This window comes from Python bivittatus, unplaced genomic scaffold (genome assembly GCF_059951505.1).
Source record: "Python bivittatus isolate LINGU-HERP-01145 unplaced genomic scaffold, Pbiv_v1 ctg000680_np1212, whole genome shotgun sequence".
In the NCBI taxonomy this organism is placed as follows: domain Eukaryota; kingdom Metazoa; phylum Chordata; class Lepidosauria; order Squamata; family Pythonidae; genus Python; species Python bivittatus.
The window spans coordinates 981,867-1,006,096 of NW_028277095.1; the positions used below are offsets into that span (position 1 = coordinate 981,867).

Consider the following 24,230-nt stretch of genomic DNA (forward strand, 5'->3'; position numbering starts at 1 on the left):
TCCGACTCTTCATGACCCCATGAACCATATCGCACCAGGCCTTCCTGTCCTTCACTGCCTCCCTGAGTTTGCTCAGTTTCATGCTCATTGCTTCAGTGATGCTATCTAACCATCTCATCCTCTGCCGTCTTCTTCTCCTTTGGCCTTCAATCTTTCCCAGCGTCAGGGTCTTTTCCAAAGAGTCCTCTCTTCGCATTAGGTGACCAAAGTATCTGAGCTTGAGCTTCATTATCAATCCTTCCAATGAGCAATCAGGGTTGATTTCCTTTAAGATTGACTGGTTTGACCTCCTAGCAGTCCAGGGGACTCTTAAGAGTCTTCTCCAGCACCACAGTCGAAAGGCATCAATTCTTCGGCGCTCAGCCTTCTTTATGGTCCAGGTCTCATAGCCATACATTACTACTGGAAAAACCATAGCTTTGACTATGCGGATCTGTACTGGTGGGCAATATGCTTCCAGGAGCAATTCAAGCTGCTGGGTGCCAACTACAAAACTTTGCATGGTATAGGACTTGGATATTTGTGAAACTATTGGTTGTGCTCATCAAATAAGTTCCAACAGTGGTGGCCTGCTTGGAGTTAAAGCTCTTAGGTAATGTCATCACATGGGACCCAGGAAACATGCCTTCTCTATCATTGCACCACCCTCTGGAACAACATTCCCCCCTGAGATCTTCACATCCTGGCCTTGACTGCCTTCAAGAAAGCACTGAAGACCTGGCTTTTTCCACAGGTGTGGGGCTAAGAGCATTTGGGATACCTACTAGTCAAGATGAATGTTGTAGAACTGCCTGTTTTTCCCTTCAGTATGGCCACTGAATTTTTGTTTTAACTGTTATGCTGTTTTAATTCTTATTAGTCATCCTGAGTCATCTACCAGTGGATAGCCATAAAAGTTGAAATTATAAGCAAATTAATATTTTAAAAGTTGAGTAAATATTGGCAAGAAATAAAGATGCACTTTTTAAAATCCTTGTATTAGTGCCACTGATTTTTTTTTTTCCTTAACCCAAATTACCGAGTTGGGGAATTGTACGCCGCTCAGAGGCAGTTGATTGGATCAGACTATAAGCCGTGTGAATAAATAAAATATCATTTCTGGAGTTGCATTTTCCATATCCTTACAGACATCTGGAAGGAGGAGGCAAGTTGAGAAAGTTCTCATCTTTCTTTTCACCTCATTTCCATCCCTGCCTTTATGCTTGAGGACAGGAACAGAGCAGAGAAGGATGACAGTAGAGAAACAAATAGAGGACCAGACACATTCATAGATTAGCAGTGGGCCCCTGTTGGAATGTGGCCCTCACCAAGCACCTGGAGATGCCAGTCGTTGGTCCTGGCCCTACTTCAGTTCTCCCACATGTGTTGTAATCGGCCTCTAAGCGAAGAAGGGGTGAATGCTTCAGTCAGGCTGGTCCAAATATTCAGCAGTGTTCTGGAGTTAAATGCATTTCGGTTTTATGCCTTGAAACTAACATAACGTGTGGTTCCCTCCTGAGTTTTTCTTTCCCTTCCCCAATGAAATAATTACTGTTATTATGCTTTCTGCTCACCTGCTTTCTGTCTTCTTATCTAACATCTCTATTTCCAAGTAATAATAACCACCTAGAGATTTCAATTAGCTTCTAATGAAATGTTGCTCATTAATAAAACCCCAGGACAGTAAAACATAAGCCACCTTAGTTCTTGTTCTATTATTCCCTGTCTCATACACGTACACACACAGAGTACACATTTTCAAACAAATGTGCCATCTTCATTTTATTTTTGAATGGCATGTATGAGGTTTGTTGAGTGATTTTGTGCAAAGATATTCTACGGAATAAGATCTATTGCAGGCAGGATTTTTTCTACTAAGTTGTAGTTCATTAGATTGAAAAGGAAGCTGGAAATGTTATGCTGAAGCAGAAGTCTTATATTGCTGATAATGATTAAGGAAGGCAGCTGGAAATTGCTAGTTAATGCCTAAACTTTGAGACGTGAGAGAATACACCACACTTTCAATATATGGCCAACTTTTATTTTAATGTTTTACACTAGTAAAATGACTCAAATGATCCGGAATGGATTTGATTTGAATGCTTGAGTCAAATTAGAAAATTGATCTGAATTGATTTGGACTGACTTTCCTAACTGACTTAATTTCCTTTGGGCTAAATCAGACCATTAAAACCATATTGATCCAAACCCAGTTGGATATGTTTCAGTGGATTCAACAAATTAAACCAGTCCATTCATTCCAGTCATTTCAGGACCCCAAAATGAGTCAAATAGATTCATAGTTTTGAATATTTGCACTAACTTACTCAGGTGTAAATGTCAAAAACAAACCAAAAATACCTTTCTTCACATGGCTTAGAGTCTGATGTGTGCTGCTAATCTCTGAAGAACTTCTAGTCCTTTTAACCAGTGAACTAATGTGGATTCCTCAATCATGTTTTTAAAAATGTAAGTGCAATTCCAGCCCATGTGTCCGTGCGTTTGTGAGTGTGTATGTTAGAGATAGAGGGGGGTGAGGGTCAAGCACTAGCCAAATGTTGACCAATGCGTAGTATTTTCTATCAGGGATTCTTCTGATGAAATTTTCAAATCCACTCTTACTCTACTTGCTTTATATATGGAGATGATGGGGGGAGAGAGGGAGGGAGATTTTGTTTTTTTTAAATGAGCAACATACAGTAAACCTAGTTTTTCTCATCCTCCATCCAGATGCCTCCACTACTCCACTGATGCATGAAAAAGTAACAAAGAATATTTAAATGTGGTGCTCAGAAGGTTGATTTTGTGATATTTCCCTTTTCACCTTCAGCCAGTTTCCACCCTATATATTTGCTTTTATTCTTTAAATGGAAAAGTTACAAATTATGGCTAGGCTTCTGGTGCTGTAAGTGGGAAATCTTCAATAGGATGAGTTAGAGTTATAAACATATGACACTCCCCTGCTGGAGTAACTTCATTTCAATTCCCCTTGAGTTCATATTTTAGTTCATATGCCTAAGATCAGAATCCGTGTCTTTATTTTTATTTAAGTAGAGTTTAATTAATATAAGTGATCTAGGGGGGAAAACAAATGTTAACATGAATGTCAGCGTTACAGAATCAGCTCAGGAGAATAATGGAAAATAAGCGTGCAAGAGCATTATCCTGCAGAACCTAAAAATCACATTTAATGGGCTGAAATGATCCTGAGGAAATATAAACATGATTTTGTTATATGCTACCTCTTTATCTTGCACCAGAGGGAGCTCGTGGATCATTTCCTGGAATGAACAACACTTGCATAGTTCTAAAGCTCTTGAATTTCTCCATTTTCTTTGTGGGCATTTTATTGAATTTCTCGGAGAGAAAGAATTATTCAGAGCTCAGCATAAGGAGTGTTGGTAGCATAGCTTCCATTTCCTGGTCTTTCATACAATATGAGTAAACATCTGTAGTGGCTAACGCCAGCTTTGTCTACAATAAGACAGCCATCATCTATAACTTGGTGTTAGATGAGGCAGCAGACCTCGCTTGTATTACCACACCCTGGTTGGGTGAGGACAACAATCTCACCTTGTCACAGATTTACCCAAATGAGTTTCAGGTCCCTCAGCAACCTCAACACCAGGGCCAGGGAGGAAGGGTGGTTTTGATCATTAGAGATTGGTAACCATGGATACAGCTTGTGAGATAATGGGTGTGAGTACCTTTACATGAGGTCCTGTAGAGACAAGATTGGGATCTTCCTGGTGTACTGGCCACCTTTCTGTCTGGCAGGATCCCTCCGTGAGCTGCTGGAGGTGGTTTCTGAATATGTGCTGGAGAATTCCTGCCTGCCAACCTGGGGGGCTACGGGCAGCTGGGAGTTCATGACTTCCATGGGGATCATGGGCTTGTCTCAAGTAAACATGGGCCAGACCCATGCTGGTAGTCATGCTTGGATCTTGTCATTATCTCTGAGCAGCTAGTTGGTGGTCTGGAGAGGGAGGGGAGTTCTATCACCCTATTGCTATGGCCAGAGCATTCCTTGATCCAGTTATGATTTAGGGCCACCTGTGATCTCTGGAAGGTAGTGGGACCCATTCAGATGATCCACCCCAGATGCCAAATAGATCCAATTGGCTTCCAGTGACATGGGGAGATTCCCACTCTCTGGAGGGCAGTTATGTCCATTGTCTGATACCAACTGGCAGCAGAAGGTACACCAGGCATTGGAAAACATTGCCTCTGAGCAGCTCCTTTCTGGTGGCCAATCCTGACTGATGCCTTCCTTTTCCTTTCAGGAAATGAAGTGCTGTAAACACCACCCAAAGCACCAGTGGAGGAAGACAAGAAGTGAAACTGACCAAGCAGAGGCAGGTACCCATGTTCAGGCCTATACCACGGCAGTAAGAGTTGTGAAATCTTCTTACATCTCCTTTCTTATAGTGTCAACAGGATGTTGCCCAGCAATCTTGTTTAGGATGGCCTACTTCAACATGAAGATCTCCCATTTGGTTGTTGTGATCAGTTTATATAGACCTTCACTGACAAAGTCACAGAGGACTCCGCAATATTTCCTCCACTAACATAATTATCAGCAAACTCACTCATTTTTTTTTTTAACTATGAGGCCAAATTATAGCAATTAAGGGCTGTGCTTTTAAGGGAATGCTCTGCTTTAGTGATGCTTTGAATGAAGCTCCTCAAAGCCAGTTCAATGGCCCCCTCACTTCTGAGACTGTGTTGCTTCAGAGGTGTTCCCTCAAGCCCCTGGAGATGCTGTTGGGACTCTGAGGCAGGACAGTGTGAGGCATCAAACACAATGTGCCTGAAGAGCTGCTCAACACCAAGGGGGATTTGAGCAAGCTGTCCCCAGCAAGCATTTTGCCCCCAACTGGCTTTGGATACCTCAACCAGGATCAGTGACAGCCCTTGCTAGTGTAGATTTCCAGATTTGTAGACCCCTCACTAGAGCTGAGAGTACTTTGGGCTGGCCACCTCCATGGACGGCTATTGGATTCCCTGCAATTTGGGATAGAGACACCCAATCTCAAGCACACCAAGGGTTTTTCAGGATGGCTACCTCCCATGCTTAGGTTGATGGGACTTTGGGTTGTTCTCCCATGTACACCATGGGATTCCCTGTAGCCATGTTGGAACAAAATAGTCTGAGAGACCTTTCAGCTAGTGCTACCAAAAAAAAAAAAAACCTCTCTCTGCTTTTCCTTATAGAAGCCCTGTAGGGTGAGAAAGAGGTGGGCTCCAAAGGAGATTGAAACAAAGTGACTATGTCATATCACTTTGGTGTACAAAGTGATGAGACAACTATAGTCTGGCAAGTAGCCTTTGAGGGACTTTTTGGCTTGAAGCTTTGTTGAAGAGAAACATTTCTATGAAGCTTCGCACACCTCTACTCTCAATGATACTCATAAATGAATACATGAAGCAACATCAACTCTCACTTGGAATCTATGCTATGTTTCAAATGGAAATACCAAACAGTTCAAGATCAATTATGCAGATATCTGATTTTTATTTACAAAATTCTTCATGTCCTATACAAATCAGAATGTGTCCGTGAGGTGCAGATGTAATAATGGTAAGGAGTTGGAAGACAGTCAGAGATGCTGAGAAATTTTACATGAAATGACTCAAAGCCTTCCTTGGATGTTCAAAAATCACTAACAGATGGTAAAGCAGCCCATTTATATGCAAACTGCAAAGAGTTCTGGGCAAGCAACTTAGTAGTTTTCCATTACTGCCACTTGAAGTGTCTGAGCGTCTTGCCTGATCCAGTTGCCATGAGCCAGACTCCAAGAGAGTGTTTCAAACCGGAAAGCTCAAATAGGATTTAACATAAGAAATCCCATTAAAATGATTTATATCTTATGCTTCCATTAGTCATAAATCATGTCCACTGAAGAACTATTATTTGGGTTTGTGTGCAGGGAAGGCAAGACACAGCTAACTTGTGTGACCTCTCTCAGGACCTTCCCTGCTCCCCAAGCCAGAATAGAGTTGCTGATTGTATATATACTAATGCAATTGCTAGCATCCTCAGATAGATGAACCTGCTGAACATTAGCCTTATGCAGACAACATGAACAGCATAGATGAAAGCCTGTGATACCACGGGCATGAATAGCCCCAAAAGCTTTGAGTGTGGCCCCTATCATTGCTGGCAGACAAGAGTCTTATATATGATAGGAGGGAAATTTTAAACTCATGGGGAAGAGCATCATTAATTGTATCTAACTGATAAATTAATAATTAAATCTAACCAGATTTCAGAGCCACTTGGTTAAGACACCAGGCTAGAACCCAGGAGATGGTGAGATCTACTGTAGTCCTGCATGAAGCACAGAGCCAGCTGGGTGCCCTTGGGCCAGTCCTTCTCTCTCAGCCCTAGGAAGGAAGCAATGGCAAACTACTTCCGAAAATCTTGCCAAGAAAACTGCAGGGACTAGTCCAGGCAGTTGCCAGGAGTCAACACTGACTTAAAGGCTCGTGCATGTGTACACACACACACACACACACACACACACACAGAGTCAGATTTAGATTTTGTGCTGGTATGACTTTCTCCCAGCATCTCTTTCAAAAATCAAGGGTACCCCTTGGCCTGGAAAAGGCGATACAACACTGGTGTAGATCATCAATCATATAATGAACGCTGATCTTAATATTAGGCAAAGGGATACAACCACCTCAGACAGCAGATGTTATCTCAGGGAGCAGAATTTGATTAGTTCCTTCCAAAGGCTTCTATACTGGAGAGCATCTGACATCGTACAGCAATGGCTTCCATAGTTCCAACCGTATGTCATGTGAAAAAGTACTCATATATTTTGTCTTTACAAGCTCTCCAATGTCTCAGCTTTACCAAATTGCCTTAGGTTCTAATATTATGCAAGTCAGACTTTCTCACTATCCACTTCCTCCTCACCAACTTACTCTCAGCTTCTGCTTACATTTGACTCAAACAAACCATTATCACATCCATCCTCACTCATTCTTCCCTCTCATACTAAAACAAAGATCCCAGCATAATAGCATTTCCTCATTAGGAAGTTAATCCTGTCCCTGAGTACCTTGGTTCGCCTCTGCTTCACTTTTTCATCAAAAGTTTCTTATCTGACACAGTACAGAATGATCCAAAATGTGCCCAAAATTCCAAGCATGGTTGCATTGTAGCTTATTAAAGGCAACATTATATAATGGCAGTTTTCTTTTTAATCCCTTTATGGTTGGTACTAAAATGAAATTTGCTTTTCTGTCACGGTTTTCGCACACTGGATCAACGTTGTCATTGAACTGTCTATCATTTGTCACTTTTCTAATAAGTCTCTTTCAGCTCAAACTCAATCAGTGAAGTTTTTTTTCTTTTCCTTTTATTTTATTGAACTTATTACACCTTGCTTTGTCTTTAATTATACTGTATCACACTGGCCATTTTATTGCCTATCCAGTTGGAAAAGATTTATTTAAAGTAATGTAGTACAAAACCAAAATTTCCTGCATTTTCTTGTGCCAGTTGATGAAAAATATTTGGTTTCAAAATTTATTTCAATGAAGACTGTTTTTTGTGAAACATTGATGGAGCAATGTATTCTTGAGCTTATTTAGTGATGAGGTGGCCAAAGGATGTATCTTATTTTACATCTTTCATTGTACAATTTTCTCTTCTGTGGTCTATACCCACTTTGACTTTCTGCTTCTTAATTAAAGCCCAAGGAAAGACACCAAGTGTGATGTTTCGTGGGACTTTACAAGATTGAGAGACAGCCAGGGAGGTTCAGAGTGATGGAAAGACGTGTAGCAGAGAACAGCAACACCAACAGTAGCTCTCCCCATTAATAAGATCATCTGAAAAAAAGGGAGATTTTTTTTTAAAAAAATCTCAAGTACCTGAAAAATAAGACAGAAACATGGGGGAAAATGTGCTTGAGAAACTGTAATGCAGATTTCAGAACAGCATTAATCTAAAGTCAAATACGATTTTGTTGGATATTCTGGGCAATTGTCTAGTTACATATAATGAGTTTGATAGCTTTGTGATCCCCATCTCCATCTGTTTAAATGGCACTTAATTTCCACATCAAGTTCTGCTCTGTCCTCACAAGACAGAGAGTTCATCACATGTTGCCGCCCTCTGGGTTGGTTTCATGATCAGCAGATCTAGGGAAGGGTGAACTTAATCTAGACTTGCTGAACCTACTTTATTTTTTTTCCTGGAACCTGATGGTTAGCAGTGAATTCCATGCCTTCTGTAAAGAAGTAATTCCTTTCACTAATCTTGAATTTCCCCTTATTAAGTTTCCGGGGGGGGGGGGGTTGCAATTTCTAATCTTATGAGAGTTGGAAGAAATTCTCTCTGGGTACATCCGTCATACTGTGCTTGATTTTTCTATAGCTCTCTCATGCTTCCCATAACGATTTTCACTCTAAGCCTCAAACATTTTAAAGCTTTGCTTTACTGAGTAGCCTGACAACTCCATAATGCTGTCCACATCTCATCTCCAAGCCATGATTTGCACAGCTTAATCCCATTGTTTTCAGTACCACCAAACACCTAGGTTTGTTATTGTTTTTTCTCCTTCAGCTACCATGATCCCACCACAGGGCCAGAGTTCAAAAAGATTTTGAAGAGTCTCCTTCCTGGAACTTGTTAGGAAAATGTATGTAGAAGAAAGAAAATGATGCTATTTTCAGTTCATCCTCCTCCAAGGTTTGTGACTCATTTCCTTTGATTGATCAGAAAGACATCTTGTTGATTTTACTAGACTCACGACAATCAAACAATGTTAACAAAAATAATAGCAATAATGGTTTTCATGGCAAAGTGAAAGAGCAGAAACCTTTATATATGCCTTCAAACCCAATACAATTTGCTAAATGGCATGACCAATTTAGATGATGGGAGGTTTTAAGTGAAATTCCTTGGCTCAAGAGGCAGAACACTTGGAGAGCATTTTTTTCTTTCAGTGATATTACTTTTTCCATGCTGTGCAACATCTTATGCTTGTCACTGGTCTACATTTGGAACTTTCAGAATTCAGATCAGACAGATTGATCTACAAATAGAAAGCTCTCTTCTGACGCATCCTAAAATGGATACTTCCTAATTAGATATGGAGATGCTGGAAAATTCCAGTCCCAACTGATGTTTATAGATTCTTTTCTCTGCTGTTGTACAGCAAAGGAAATTGCAAGTGTTCATAGTGGTCATGTCTGCGCAGATACTTTTTGTGAACCTTAAAAATATCCTTTTTGCATAAAACAAGCCACATAAAAACAGCATTTTCTTAGTTCTTTCCTAACCTGACATGCTCCTGATGTTTGTTTTACTCGCAATATTCAAAAATCCTAGCCAGCTTGCCTTTGCTAGCTAGGAATTCTTGGGTTTGCTGTCCCAATATATCTGGGGGTACCAGATTGGGGAATGCTGATCTTCTTCATCTAGCCATCAAATAAAACAATTAGGTTATACTTCTCTGGCTGTCACAACAGCCAGCCAACTATCTTCACTAACCTCGTAATGGACCTTCACCACCTTCTCTGCTGTTTCCATCTGACAAAGATGACTGCTGTTAATACAGATTATTCACCCAAGAAGTGAAGAAGAACTGAAGTTACTCTTCAGTGGTTCAGGACATAGTTTGCATACAAAAGGATTATTGAAGTCTTCTATCTAAGATTCCTAACAGCAGGAATCTAACCTAAGCAAGGATTAGTCAAGCAGGTTTTATAATTGTAACAGAAAGATTACTTGGCTGCACAAATTATATTACAGGGTTGGACAAATCCAGGTATCTAATTAGAAGGGATAGGCAAGGCCTTGCATCTTATGTCTATACACTGTTCTAAAACCATAATAAACTCATTTGTTTGCTAGCATCTGTAAAACTACATCCTACAAGGAAGAGATGTGCTCTGTGTTTGTGCACCTGGGAAGGCAGGTAGAAGGAAGTGAGCTGAGCTTAACACTCCCTTAAGAGCAGACAAACTGACAAAGGGAGGACCTGAAGTAAATCCTTAACCCTCTATCTATACCCTACTGCCCCCTTGTGCTCAGTGGACCATAACCTATGAATCAGAGGCACTGCACTGGGACCACAACATTTTAAACATTGTCATGTCAAAAACCTTGGAGACATGGATATCCACAGGTGTGGCAAGGCATGTCATGACATCATTGCTCAAATTATGTAATTTGAGCCAATGTGGCATGACACCTGTGATGTCCTTGTGGCTCCTCTCAGATGTCTACGCTTGGAGGCAAATGTTAGAAAGTATACAATTGGAGTTGGCAACCTGTAGTCCTCATTGCACTACTGGAATCTAGCAACAAACAAATACATTTCAGTGGCAGAATCTTTTAATTCCCTCCACAAATCCCAGGAAGAAGAAAGGAAGCATCAGAAATGAGAGCCCACCATTCAGGCATGCTACTGACACAGACAAATATGAATGACAGCTGTTGTTTCTCCTTTTGCTAATGTGTGTAACATCACCAGTGGCAAAAGTGCAGATCAGGGATGCCAATTTAATAACATAAGCTGTAATTCCTCCACCTCTTCCCAGACACCTCTTACATCTATGCTTGGCTTTTATAGGTTATAAATCAATTTAATTCTAAGTAATTTATTTTCACTGATCAGCAGTTCATATTTCTCTTTATTAACAAGCATTCAAGAATTTGGGGAGAAAAACAACCTCTGCATCATCTTCCACTTTTATTTAAAGGACAAAGTAAAGGGCTTTCAACTTTTATAAATAGTAAATATAAAGCACCAAGTATGAAACGTTGACTCCTAGGTAACCTTAGCAAATGGCCTTTTTGCTCTGAATTTCTGCATGGCTTTGCTCAACATTTCTGAGAGTGAAGTTCTCCTTCAGAAAAGGTTTTTTCTATTCCCTCTTCAAGTTAGAGTTCCTTACCACTTACCAGAACCACTCTATGGTGATAGTATGTAGAACCAAGCTAAACGGAGCTAGAAAAAATAAGCAAATATTATATTTCTCATACAAAACATTTTTCAGCTTGCTTAGTACCACCAGTGATCTGGGCTAAAGTCTACAGAATCCCATATTGTAGAAGAGTGCAATATGATGCATCTTTAATGAACATGTATCATGTATGACCTTTCTCCTCAGATGTCTACATTGGGTGCTCCACTCCTTGTACATGTAGTACTTTTGTGGGAGGGATGGGGCATTTTTTGGTAGCTGGAGAGTTATTAGTTTTGGTGGGTCAACAGCCATAGTGAAGAAGAGGAACTTGATCTCCCAGGATCATATACAATACCTGGGCCAAGTTTTGCAATCCTCTGGGCTACCACCAAACATGCTTGCTGAAAATCGGAGATCAATTTAAGGTACAAAATACAATGAAAATGTACAGTAAGCTCTATATTAACCTTAGGAAAGAAAACCTGAGGCGGTGGGATGGAATCCTTGCTCCACCCATGTGTGAGACCAAGTCCTGTCCTCTTTGAATCTTGCTCTCTCAAACAAACAAATAAATAAATGTGACTCTCAGCCACCAAACCTTTGCTACCCTGTGTTTGGGTGAAAGCAAGCTGGAATGGGAAACGATGGTCTTTTCCCTTAAAACAAAATCATATACTGACTTTGCTATAATTGAGATACTGAAAATGTTCTTTCATCATCGTGGCATTTAACAGCTCATTACTTGAGCTGTTATACCATTGCTATATCATATGTGTTTATAACTGCCATTTAGACTTGTTCATATTATTATATTTTACTGTATTTAACCATATATTGTATATTCTTTATACCTATTGGTGCATTTGACAGACAATATCAATGTTTTAAACTAGATAACAGTAGTCATAATTGCAATAGAGGGGTATATCCCCGGGGCACCAATCAATTTCTGCCTGGACACTGCGGCTAGTTAGCCCATTCTATTGTTGATAAAGTAACTCAGATCCATTGTAATGTTGATGCTTTATGAATAGAATCTGATGTGGTGCCAGAAGCAACATCTTGCAATATTATCTGTGGGATTTTTTTTTTTTTTAACCTGCAGATTCTGATGAAGAGGAGAAGGTGTTCTCTACACTAGAATGATTTCTGTCAATTGAGTGCTTGGACCATGTCCCTCATGGCTTCTTCAAGGAGCCGGGGGAAAATGTTAAGTTGGGTCCAGTGGATTGTCAATACTTCCTTGGGAGAGGGGACATTCCTATCAGCCTGAAAGTGGTGATAGTGCATAAATGTTGGTTTATGGTGGATCAATGTTGATTATCCCCAGAACCAACATTTCTAGACAACTATTGGCTAGCTTTCCATCTTTCTTTTCCTGCAAAAGTTGTTGAGAAAGAAGTGTGTTGTCAGCTCCAGAGCACTCTCCTGGAAACAAATTATCAGGCCATTTCAGTCTACATTCAAACCTGGTCATGGGATGGAAATGACATTGGTCGCTCTTGTACCTGACCACCATCAGGGTCTGAATGGAGGAAGGGCACCCTTCCTGGTCCTTTTAAACTTCTCAGTGGCTTTTAATACTATAAATCATGGTATCCTCTTGGACCCACTACAAGGGTTGGGGGTCAGAGGCAGTGATTTTGCTCCTACCTGAGTAGACAGTACCAGTCATTGGCAGTGGGGTCGGAGGACTCTGCCTTGTGAGCCTTCATTTGTGGGGTCTCACAGAGTTCAACTCTCTTACTCCTCCTGTTTAATATCTAAATGAAGCTTGTGGGAGAGGTTATCCAGTTTGGGGTGAGATCCATCAGTATGCTATACATGTCTATCTAGCTATACATGTCTATCTCAGACTGAGCTAGAGATGCAGTCAAAATCTTGAACCAGTGTCTGGAGGCTGTTCAGATCCTGATCGGATGAAATAGGCTAAAATTGAACTCAAGCAAGATGGAGTTGCAGTTTGTGTAGAAGGGATCTCTATCATAGCTGGTGATTTCTTGAAAGGGTCACACACCCCCTAACAGAGCAGGTCCATGATTTGGGGTCCTTCTAAGTCATAGCTATTGCTTGATAGAGGGATGGAAGCCATGGCTAGGAGGACTTTCAACCAGCACTGACTGCTATACTAGTTCCAACCCTTCCCAGAGCAGGGGAACCTTTCCATGGTAACTCATGCTCTCATCATTGCCTGTTTAGACTACTGCAATGTATTCTACATGGGCTGCATCTAAAGACCACATAGAAACTGCAACTGATACAAAATGCAGCAGCCCATGTATTAATAAATCAAAGTCCCTATGGTCACATAACATCTATTCTACAGTCACTGTGTGGGTTACCAATAAGCTTCCAAGGGCAATTCAAAGTCCTGGTTTTGACTGACAAAGCGCTATATGGCTTGGCATCACAAGCCATATAGCGCTTTCTGCTATGTGCTTGGGCTATGCAGAGGAGGCAGCCTTGTATGGCCTACAAGGCTGCCTCCTCTGCATAGAGGTAGTTAACCCAACTTATCCAGTGTGGATGTCCCAGTGACATCTTTTAATAGTTCTCCACATAGGGGAGAGGTCGGGGGACAGAGCTGACAGGCTGTGCTTCTCTCTAGCAGCTCCTGTGTTAAGGAACAGTCCCCCTGCTCCTCGAGATCAGATTGGCATCTTCTGAAACCTATTAAAGATAGAATTGTTCTGGAGGGCCTTTGGGAAATGAATGGCCAGTGTTACACTTACTGCTTTGTAGCTATCCATCCCTTTCTTGGCTTGATTAAGTTCCTACTTTGTTTCTGTGTTTCACACCACAGGAGTATTTTCTGTTGAATCCAGGTGGAATATAAATGCAATCAACAATATGAACAAATAAATAAATGAACAAATAAATTTATCCATTTCAAGAGGTGTACCCAAACTTCCATATGTCAGAAATATAAACCAGATATGTGATGAAGCAGAATTTCTTTCTGAATGCAATTACCCTGTAGAGGTCAGCTCCCTTCAAGCACATAGCCACAGTTTTGCTTGTACGACATGCATCTGCAATTTCTGTTGCTCTTGGAGGTCTCTCCTTGTTCTTCTTCACTAGCCATGCACTTTCCAAGCCTTTTTTTGCAGATAACGAAGATCCATGGGAGCCAAGCAAAAAGGAGGCGTGAAACCTCTCACCCAGACCTGCTTTGGTTTGGAAAATATTTTGCTCAGCTCGGGCAAAAATAAAATTAGAGCCAAGCTTGGGGTGGGGGGAGGGGCAGAAGGGGGAAGGAGCTAAAGCATCAGAGAGATCTAATTAGTTTATGAGGGCAATGATGACTGTTTTTAATTAGTATGTGGGTTTGTGGGGTTGTACATTTTATGTTCAATAGAAGGGATTAGTCAATACATGCTGAAAGTGCATTTGCCATGTAAATATAATAACATAAACCTTATCATTGAAGCATTTTACTCCCTTCTTCCATTTTATGTCATAGAATTAAAAGAAACAGAAGAAAGTATTCCTCTAGTTATTTAGAATATATATATAGTTTTGTGTTTTTTTTAAAAAAAGATCCATTACCATAGCTATTACAATTAAGCTTTTTTCCTGAAAAAAAAAGCAAAACACCAACTTAACAGAAAAAAATGTTATAACCTATAGATAGGAACAATGAATTAAGCTATTAATTATAAAATTATTTATTGATGAAGATAATTAGAAATCTATCATTTTACATTTGCCTTCATGTAAAGCAAATTAAGGAAATGTGTTTGAGTGTATCCGTTCCATATCCATTCTGTTAACTGTGATAAGAGCAATTTATTATAGAGTATATATGTAGCTCAGGGTTGAACTGTGGAGTATTTGGTGCTCTCTGTTGGTTGTTTCTGAGATGTTTTTGATGTATGGGTAGTGTTATCCTTTTCATAGTTTGTGTTGGTTGTGCTGTAGTGGGTTGAGTGGCCAGGCATTTTTGAGAAAGTTGTGTGGGTATCCATTTTGTTGGAGGATGTTATATAGGCGGTCTGATTCCTTTTTCTGGTGTTCTGGGTTGCTGCAGTGTGTTTGTACTTGTCTGAATAATGTTCTTACACAGCTCCCCTTGTGGGAGGCTGGGTTGTTACTTTGGTAGTGGAGCACTTGGTTAGTGTGGGTTGTTTTTTGATAGACCAACAGACTATTGCAGCCACACAACATCACCATAGCACACAAACCAACTAAAGCCCCCCAAAACATCTTAAATAAACCAAAAGACCCAGTAGCCCAAGAAGAAAAAGCAGGAGTCATCTACAACTTACAATGTAAGTACTGTAACAGCCACTATGTAGGACATAATGCTGTTACACTATGAACATCAGCATTTGAGATTGTTCAAGATGTTGGTGCTGCTTTTATATTTTATTTTAGACTCACCCTCTAAATTCATTCTTTTTTTCTTTTGTAGAATTCCTCAGCCTCAGTTTTTGCAAAACATGTGGAAGTTTGAAATACTTCCCCATATCCATATAAACACACAGGTCTAATGAATTAGTGAATTAGATGAATTAGTTTAATTCATGCAACCATTAGCAATATGCACTTTCTATTCTGAATGTTCCCTAAGATGTTTTTTTTTTAATCCATTAAATTGTGTCCAATTCTTGGAGACAGGCTGGACAAGCACCTGCAGTTTTCTTGGCAAGGTTTTTCAGAAGGGCTTACCATTTCCTTCTTCCTAGGGCTGAGAGAGAGGGACTGGCCCAAGGTCACCCAGCTGGATTTGTGCCTAGGCAGGACTAGAACTCACATCTCCCAGTTTCTAGTCTGATGCCTTAACCACTACCCCAAACTGGCTCTCCCATAAGGTTTAGACTGAAAATCTAAGTCCTCTTCATAGAATGCAGAAAGAAGAGAAGTTGCCCACAGATGTAAATAAAAGCAAATACTGGCTTACCAATAAGATCTGCTTGCAAAGGAAAGATGAAGTGTTTCCAAAGAGTAAAATATTGCAGTCATTGTGTACAGATTTTTAAAAAGAGAAGCATTATTGCCTAAATAAATAAATAAATTTTACAATCATTGAGATTTCTATCTTTCAAGCCATCTGCCTACAGTTAAGGCATTTTTTTTTTTTCTGGGAGAAAACCTATAATTGCCTTCTCAGCATGTACTGTTTGTGATATGCAAAGCTTTTTTATATATATATAGTATATTTTTATATACAAATTATGCAAATAGAATTCACTCTTTGTGGAAGATGAGTCTCCCTTCTCTTTAACAATTACAAACGAATGAGCCACACTGCTGTGGAAGAACACATTAACCGGGACATCCTATAATGAATAGATGGTCAGCCCAGGTTGAAGGGAATTTAAATTTAATTTAAATGCCCTTGGGAAAATCTTTATTGATGGGTATGGAGAGCTTACCTTATCTTGGGAAGAAGAAACATAAGCAGAGCTTTGCACAGCATTCTAGACAGTGCCAGGCAGTTGAAAAACAACCACTAGGTTAATCTCCCACAATGTCTGTAGGTTAATTTGTATTTGTGACATTGAAAATTAAAATAGCAGGTACGCTCAGGCATCCAGCAAATGCTAGATGGAGTCTTAGCAGTTGCTCAGAATTGCCAAGTCCTAATGCCACCCCAGGATAAAAACCTCCTCTGACACAAATATCATTAAAATAAAGGCACTGTGAACTTGTAAACTGTAATCCACACATCTCCTGGTATGTTGTATGGAAACTCAAGCATCTCTATGTTTCTTTTAAACTGTTCAGACCTTCTTGAACTAAACAAGAGACACAAGTCTAGCCCCATGTTTTCTTTTGCATTGCTTTCCTATTAATGCTAAGTTGGGCATCATAGGATGTAATTCCATCACATTTTCTTGGGAAACACTATTAAAAAACTGACATTAAATCTTTGGTCCAGCTAGCCCAAAATTCTTGACACAAACTAACAGTATCTCTCCCAGGTTCCAAATATTAGTTATTTTAGCCTTAACTGAGACTGAACCTGGGAAACACTTGCAAAACAGATACTCTACTGTACTATTCTGGGACAATCTTCATAATGAGAGAGGTCCAGACTTACTCATTCTTAGGAAGGTCCCACTGAAATTGTGTGCGTGTGTGTGTGTGCGCGCACATGTGCCTTCAAGTCAGTGTTCACTCCTGGCAACTGCCTGGACAAGTCCCTGCAGTTTTCTTGGCAAGATTTCAGAAGTGGTTTGCCATTGCCTCCTTCCTAGGGCTAAGGGAGAGGGACTGGCCTAAGATCACCCAGCTGGCTTTCATGCCTAAGGCGGGACTAGAATTCACAGTCTCCCAGTTTCTAGTCGGATGCCTTCACCACTACACCAAACTGGCTGTCTCCTATTGAAATTAATGACACTTAAATGTATTAATAACTGTGTCATTATTAAGTCTGGATCTCATTAATTTATAATGGTGTCTCACATGTGTAAATGTAGATGAAAGAAAGAAAGAAAGAAAGAAAGAAAGAAAGAAAGAAAGAAAGAAAGAAAGAAAGAAAGAAAAAGTTTTTTCTACCTGAAGCAGAGACCCTGTCATAATGTCCAGCTGTGCTTCCAACTTCCAAGAGGAGTGGCCTTTGGCTAAGATCAAATGGAGACTGTCAGTGCCATTTTTCATTGGTGTGTCACCACTCTAGGCTGGATTTGAAGGGAAAGGCAAACTTTATAGGTGAAGGACAAGCTGCTGCTAGATTGATCTTTCCCTGTGGTCCACTTAGCATCTGCCACTTGAAGCAACTGGGGGAGATTGTGGGCAGACAGTGAGAGTCCTAGAAGGAGCATTAGGCATAAAAGAATCAAGAAATAGGAGGAGAATCCATTGCTAGTTCATCCATAAATGGCAATTCAGCCCAGGTGGCAAGAACCCTGAGCAGAAGTGGTTCAAAACATTCCAAGGAAGTCACCAATACATATGGGTTGTAAAATTCCACCTGCACTTTCCAAGATTCTGTATTTACTCCCAGTTCTAACATTTAAAACATCTTGCTGGAAAGATATAATTTGTGCTTCTTTGATCTTGCCCACCTGTTTGGGGCTTTACAGCAACTGCCTCATTCCAGGTAATGGCAGAACCGGACCTGGAAGAGGAACCTATGCTCTCAAGATGTCAGTTATTGGTCCTTGACAAAGAGCTATTCTAATTAAGTTGAGGAAGGTTGGAGGCCAAGAACATTTGGAAAGTCAGAGATTACTCACTGGTAATCCAAATGGATCTAATACTGTTACAAAGCTTCATAAACATTCATAAAGGGTTTTTATTGAAACATATTTGTTAGGGGTTTTTTTTATCCTGCCTTTCTTATATATATACTTTTTTTATATAAATAACTCCAGGCAGCGAACATACCTAATACTCCTTCCTCCTTCTATTTTCCTTGCAACAACAATCCTGTGAGATGAGCTGGGCTGAAAGTGACTGGCCCAAAATCACCCAGCTGGCTTTCGTGACTAAGGCGGGACTAGAACTCACCATCTCCTGCTTTCTGGCCTGGTGCTTTCACCCCTAGACCAAACTGGCTCTCAGTTGCCAGTCAACATATGCAGACTCTCAGTTGTCAACATATGCAAGCACATAGAATCCATTCATCACCATTTCTCATGCAGCTTTGCATTACACTTCAAAAAGAAGGGGTACATGCCTCTCTCCTTGAAGATCCAGGATCATCCTGAGCATTAAAACAATACTTTAAAATATGTTCTGCTTTCTTGCAGGGTCTATTTTAAATAGACCGACTCAAACCAAGGTGTAAGGATTGAGGAAAGGAAGCATTGTAAGCAGCCAAACTGACAGCCATTTCTTTTCCCCCCTTTTGGTCAAGCTTAATTAAAACCACTTCTGCATTCTGCATATATACCCCCTGACAATCTGAGCAGCACCCTTGTCAAGCAACTTACATTTAATTTGCTTTCTAAATGTGGAACATCCCCCTTTTTCCAACCCTACAATATCTACAGTATATCTAAACAAACAGAACTTACCATACACTAAGGAGATTTATTCAACAATTATGGCAAAACCACAGATTCTAAAATTGTTCCCACTGTGAGAAAGTTTAGAAGGGGTGTTTCATTGACATTTTCTTTTGTGCTAAATCCTCCTCACTTCCACCCTTTAGCGTCCACTGGTTTCCACACTTATGACAACAAAACAGTGTTATCTTCATGTATAGTCTTTCCTTCCCCTTTCCACAGAATATTAAATTGCTTCACAAGGAATCATAAATTCTGAAGTTCAAGGTAGAATTAAGGCAGGTGTGATTTCTTTAAAAAAGGTATCCAAAAAACAGTTTTTCAGCTGCTCAGAATCCCAAGACATGTTTGGATTTTCTTTAAAATATACATCTCCATGGGAGCAGTGCACGACTTAAAACTTCTTTGCAGTTGCCACATTAGTGACCCTTCTTTGGCTTTCCAAGTTCCCTTTAAAGCCTAAAGCAGGATTATTCTTGTAGCAGTTGTTTAGACTGGGAAGGTTAAGCAACCCAAGAGACTTCAGAGCAATGGAAAGATGTCACCCGGCCCACTGTTTTTACATTTGGGTTGAACTATTTTTGGATTACAAATATTGCACTTGGGTTGAACTTTATTTGACCCACACACCTCACGACGCAACCGCCAGCATCAGGAAATTTCTTCCCAAGGAAAGAAAATCAGCTGTTCCCGAAAAAGTGTATCCAATACCAGTTCTAAGCAAAAAATTCCACCTGGAATCTCATCCTGCCCTCCATTTCTGAATTCGGGTGAAGTTGTTTTGAGCCTCTCACACGCACTCCTACTGCCAGAATCAAGAATATTCCTCCTGGGCAGCAAAAATTGGCTGTTCTGCAAAACTGTATCCAAGTGCAGTCCTAAGCATAATTTTCCCTCACGAATCTCATCCCACCCAATTTTTTTCAGTTTGGGTTGAAGACGCTTTAATCCCCCAGCCGGCATGCCTACTGCCAGCATCAAGAATCTTCGTCCTGGAGAGACAAAATCAGCAGTTCCGCAAAAGTGTTTCCAATAGCAGTTCTAAGCAAAAAGTTCCATCCTGAATCTCTTCCTGCCATCCATTTTTTAATTCATTTTTTCATTTTTTCGTTTCGTTTCATTTTGTTTTGTTTTTAGCCCTCTGACCTGAGCGCCTACTGCTGGCATCATAAATTTTCCTCTCAGGGAGCGAAATTTGGCCATTCCCCAAAAGTGTATCCTAAACTGGTTCTGAGCACAAAATTCCACCCCAAATCTCATCCCAAGCTCTGTTTTTTAATTCAGGTTGAATTTTTTTAGAACCCCCCATCCCACATGCCTACCACTGGCACCAGGAAATTTCTTCCCAGGGAGCCAAAATTGGCCGTTTCACAAAAGAGAAAATGGGACCAGTTCTTAAGATAAAATTCAACCCGAATCTCATCCTGTGATTCATTTTTGCATTTGGGTTGAACTTTCTTTCACCTCCCTTGCCTCGCACACCTACACTGGCATAAGGTAATTTCCTGCCAGGAAATCAAAATCGGCCATTCCACAAAATAGAATCAAGGAAAGATTCTAAGCATAAAATTCCAAATCTAATCTTGACCCTCCCCCCCTTTTTCTTTTTTGGATTCAGAATGAAATTTTTTTGACCTTCCCTCCCCACCACACCCCTACCACTGGCATCACGAAATTTCATCCCAGGGAGCCAAAATTGTCTGTTCCACAAAAAAGAATCCATGACTGGTTCTAAGCTTAAAATTACATCCCAAATCTCACCCCGCCCTCCGTTTTTGCATTCAGGTTGAACTTATTTTGAGACCGACATGCCTACTTCCAGCATCTGGAATTTTCCTCCTAGAGAGCCAAAACTGGCCATTCTGCAGAAGACAATGCAGGATAGAAATTGCTATTTTCTCCCTTTCTTCTCGCTCCCTACTCCATTCTTATAGAATGACACTGATAATTCAACATTTCTTACCTAAGCTTTGTGTATATGTCTGCGAGGGTTATGTTTACAACATTTTAATTGGGCAAAGCAGCTTTTGGAATGCTTCGGTGGACCCTGTTACCAAAGAGATGGATCACCTTTTTTCCCCCATGATACATTCCAAGATGACTTCAGGATACACATCGATGCATCTATTTCCTAAGGATGCATAGAAACTCTATCTGGATAGCTCAGATACTTATGGTCAGTGACCACAAATCAAGCATAATATTCTAAAATCTGAGGCTTAAAACAGTTAGATTAAAACCTCTATAGAACAATTTAATTCTAGGTATTAAATGCACTAATCATTTCTTCTCTAATATCAATTCTACATTCTACAGTCAACGGTTTCCCCTGAAATTTAAAATCCTTACAGAATAATACTCATGTATTACTTCTTTGATGCTTTGGCAATTGGTAGCTTCCAGGTCCAATTCAAAGGGCTAGTTATGACCTACCTGTCTTTACAGAATAGCACCAGGTCACATAAGTCACCACCTTGTCTGTCGCATAGGATCTGCTGAAAGCCTCCACCTTATGAGGTCAGGTGAATATGAACCAGGCAGCAAAATTTCTGTCATAGCCCTCATGCTATAGAATCCTCTACTCCCAGAGATTCATGCATCTTCCTTCCTCCTAGTTTTTTTTAAAGTGATCAAAACAACTTTATTCTCCTGAGCTTTTCACTTTAGCTAATTGATTTGAGGCCTGGGGGGAGCCTTTCGTTTAATGTATTTTAGATTTTTACTCTGTTGTACACTGTCCAGAGTTTTCATATGATGGAGGAGGAGGAGGAGGAGGAGGAGGAGGAGGAGGAGGAAAATGTGTATGCCACCCAGCTACTTAAAGTTCAGGTGGAAGGAGGGGTCAAAAAAAAAACTGTAAAAAATAAATAAATCTCAACACTTGCCTGGTTTTGTTCAGCTTAGGAGAGTGACTGAGCCTTTTCTCATGTGTGGACCTGGCCCAGTTTAGAAGAGCACAGCCTGTGTGCTATGAGTGCGTGCTTATTTTTTAAACAAAATAAGCTAGGTTGGTGATCTTCAGTGCTGACAAAAGAATGCTGAGGGATAAACCAGAGGAGATACGTGCATCAATTCACTTGTCAGACTCCAGCACATAGATAATCTTATAAGTAAATCACATATTTACAGTGGACTGGAAATGGATAATTTCATTCTCAGCCATTCTGAAAAGAAACAGAAAAGTTAGCTGAGCTTTCTTTAGCCTGGGAAATAAATAGAATTGTCTCCTGGTCAATGTTGGCCATCATTTACCTGCCCTGTCTCTTAGAATGGAGGTTTTTGCTGAATAAAAGCAGATATTTATTTATGGGCAATAGCATTCTATATAGTAAATGAGTTGCTATTTCTGTTTCCTAAAGTAGTCAAGGCTGAAGGACTTAATAATTAAGACAATGTGTGCTTCAGAGAGTATCTTGAGTTGTTCCCAGTTTCTTTATCTAGAACAGTAGATTTGGACCACTAGCTTATGAAACAGAACAATCCACAATCAGGGGTAAAGACATTGATTTCTCCTTGGCTGGATAGTCCACATTTCCATTCTTTAGAACAATCATCTTGAACCACATACCTTTCACATGGGTCTGGCTTGAATATTTGGAGTTGTAGTTAAATCCTTCTAGAGAGCTCTTCTCTGAAAAAGACTGCTGTAGAAATCTTCCTAGAAGTCAGAGACCTGGTTAGCATCACATGTTGCATTAAGTCATTATGTGTTTAGCTTCCTTATAGTTTAACACAAAATGTGATCCTACAGTTGAATTTGATTGACGATATGAAGATATGAAGGATTCCACATACAAGAAAACTGAAATCATTAAGCAATACCTTTAGTTATGGTAGTTATGGAAAATATTAATCAGTCTTATGGAAGCTTCTGAATTTCTAGGAGAAGGAGAAGGAGAAGGAGAAGGAGAAGGAGAAGGAGAAGGAGAAGGAGAAGGAGAAGGAGAAGGAGAAGGAGAAGGAGAAGGAGAAGGAGAAGGAGAAGGAGTTGCTTCCAGATCCCACCCAAATGTCCAAGGTATTTACAAGTAAAACAGCAGACAACTTTTGAACTGTATTAAGGAAGCTGTACATACATATCCATCTTTCAAAGCTGTTTGTGGGCATTTGGCCAAATGATGCCTCTTTAAACCGTCCTTGGGAATGATTATCTATTTTCATTTGTCTTAATTTAATCTTGGAACCTGTATTATAGAAGCATGCATATCTGTCAGGTAATAATGCTGCACAAAGCTATATTAATGAGACATAGTTCAAGAGGAAGCAGATGATAAGATCTTAAATGACCATGCCTGATGCTTAGCTAACGTCTTTGCAGAGGCAAAAGGAAGCAAAGCACGTCTTCATGCTATTATTTTTCTTTTTAGGGTGAGAGAAAGGCCTCAGAATTAAATATGAATCGGGTAATAAGGATCAAATAGTCACATGCTTCAGTCTTAGTGCTGGGCAGAAAAAAAATTCTCCTGCACGTTTTCTCAGATTAATGAAATATTGAAATATTGTTGGGTTTCTGAACTTGCTTCTTCTGAACTAGACAATTACAGAGAAATATTCCTGGATTGAGTGTGGTATTGTTGCACTTGTGGTAGTGTTGCACTCCTGGGTTGAGTGTGGTATTGTTGCACTTGCTATGAGGTTCATGGGTTCCATGGTGGAGAGGGGGTCAAAAAAGGCAAGATGGCAATCAGGACAGCCCAACTGAAGTCTTGCCACTTTGTATTTGCATACAAATGGATGAGTATGCAAAAAAGGCAGGACTTCAGTCACAGTGCCACAAAACGTACAACTTGGCTTTTTTTGACCCCCCTGTGGATGCTGGAAGGGGGCAAGGGAAGGGCAGTGACAATACATACATGATGCTCCCATGAGGCAAATGCTGCAGCTTATGTCCTTACATATTAAGGTGACCAAGGGTTGAATGAATGTGTCCTGTCTTTTGGTATAATTTTCCTGCTGGTATCCTGGCCTCTTTAAACCCTAAAGAAAACTCTGTGAGGGACCACTTCAGTCCATTGCTCTATAGTCTCCCCAGATGCTTGCATTTCCCCATATGAAAAATTTCACAAGACTGCAAAAGAATGGAGACACATGCAAGGGGGGGGGGATCAGTAGCTCTCTCTGCCCACCCCCAGCTTAAAAATCCTATCAAGAAAAATTTGATAGAAAAACAGAGAAGTCTTTCCCAGTGGAAGAAAGTGATGAGAACTTCCTTAACAAAATTCAGTACAATGTTATTATTACTATTATTTATTGCATTTATACTCTGCCCTTCCTCAGTGATCTCAAGGCATCTTTGATGAGGGTCTCCCTTAATTTTACTTTATTGCTCTATTAGAGAATGCCAGATTTTGCATAGTC

General features: G+C 40.2%; 1 long non-coding RNA gene across 2 annotated transcripts in view; it reads right to left on the reverse strand.

The window, feature by feature from the left end:
- Window positions 1-5,483: 5,483 nt before the first annotated feature.
- The window catches only part of LOC148214395 (uncharacterized), a 204,436-nt gene continuing 185,689 nt past the window's right edge, over window positions 5,484-24,230 (reverse strand). Inside the window, exons 4-5 of one of the 2 annotated variants that reach the window (XR_015798129.1) lie at window positions 22,441-22,530; window positions 21,763-21,910 (exon numbers count right to left, since the gene is read on the reverse strand). This is a non-coding gene — a long non-coding RNA (uncharacterized LOC148214395). Of the gene's footprint in view, window positions 7,828-21,762; window positions 21,911-22,440; window positions 22,531-24,230 lie in introns of those variants that run through there. The other variant, XR_015798131.1, reaches the window with a different exon arrangement.